Source organism: Molothrus ater, chromosome 25, assembly GCF_012460135.2.
Source record: "Molothrus ater isolate BHLD 08-10-18 breed brown headed cowbird chromosome 25, BPBGC_Mater_1.1, whole genome shotgun sequence".
In the NCBI taxonomy this organism is placed as follows: Eukaryota; Metazoa; Chordata; class Aves; order Passeriformes; family Icteridae; genus Molothrus; species Molothrus ater.
Genome location: NC_050502.2, coordinates 776,083 through 777,500, shown reverse-complemented (window position 1 = coordinate 777,500; position 1,418 = coordinate 776,083).

The window sequence follows — 1,418 nt, the reverse complement described above, 5'->3', positions numbered from 1 at the left end:
GAGATAAAGTTGTGTGGGGAGGCCACTTCTCAGTGCTTCAGGGGCAGATCTCTTCCATCTGGCTGGGAATCTGCAGCACATCACACGTGTGCTGTCCCTGGGGACACATCACCTGCAGACCCCCCCAGTGTTCCTGGTGGATCTGGATCTGGTTCTGGATCTGGATCTGGACCTAAACTTGGACTGGCTGCCAGCCCAAGGCACCAGAGGTCCTGGAGGGCTGTTTGCTGCCCTGTTATGTTAGATAGCCTGTCCCAGGCTGTTGATAAAGCAAAATCCAGCATCCAAGAAGCCTTTCCCAGAGCAGTGGGGACAGGATGATGCACGGGGTGGTGAATCTCATCCCTTGGTGAGATGTTTTGTGTCCCCCTTGCTGGGGCTGCCTGTCCTCCCCATTCCTTGCCTGGTGATGTGGGGGTGTCCTGCAGGTTTCTCCCGTTTGTTCCTGTTGGATGAGGATTTTTTTTCCCTCCTTCAACACACACCACCAGGTTTTGGAGAATAAGGCTCTGGGAAGCTCAGAATCAGTGAGGCACAAGTGGAGGACAACCAGCTCCCCACCACCTCCCTCCTCAAAACCGAGGTGTGGAGGGCAAAGGGGAGAGCTGGGTAGGGTGGCACTGCTGGGACACTGGGAAACAGCCAGAGGGTGGCTGGGTGATGGTTCAGCAAGGGACACTTCCAGCCTGCCTGATGCACGGCAACAGGAGACAGGAGTGCTGGGGGCAGTCAGCTGTGTGTGCCTTGGAAAACACCTCCCCTTGTGCAGGCCCTGCAGCTCCATTCTCCCGGGCCCTGCAGCTCCATTCTCCCAGGCCCTGCAGCTCCATTCTCCCAGGCCCTCTCTGCAGCTCCATTCTCCCAGGCTCTGCAGACCCATTCTCCCAGGCCCTGCAGACCCATTCTCCCGGGCCCTGCAGCTCCATTCTCCCAGGCTCTGCAGATCCATCCATTCTCCCAGGCCCTCTCTGCAGCTCCATTCTCCCAGGCAGTTTTGCGGCGGGCAGAGGCAGGGCCGGAGCTCAGCCCAACCCCGCAGCCGCTCTGCCCGTCCCCGCGGCTGGCAGCGCCCAGGGCGGCGGTGCCCGGGCACTCCCTGCTTCCCACAGCGCTGCCTGTCCCGGCAGCTCCCGGCCCCGCTCCAGCCCGATCCCGGCACCTCCCCGTGCGGCACCGCCGGGGCACCGGCCTGAGTCAGCGCCCGGCCCGGCCCGGCCCGGCCCGGGCATCCCGCTCCCAGCGCACTGCTGCTGCCAGGCTCGGGAGCGGCAGAGCAGGAGCAGGGTGCTGCAGTCCCTGGGACACCAGGCAGAGGAGGAGCAGGGTGCTGCAGTCCCTCCCTGCAGAGCAGGAGCAGGGTGCTGCAGTCCCTGGGACATAGCAGAGCAGGAGCAGGGTGCTGCAGTCCCTGGGACACC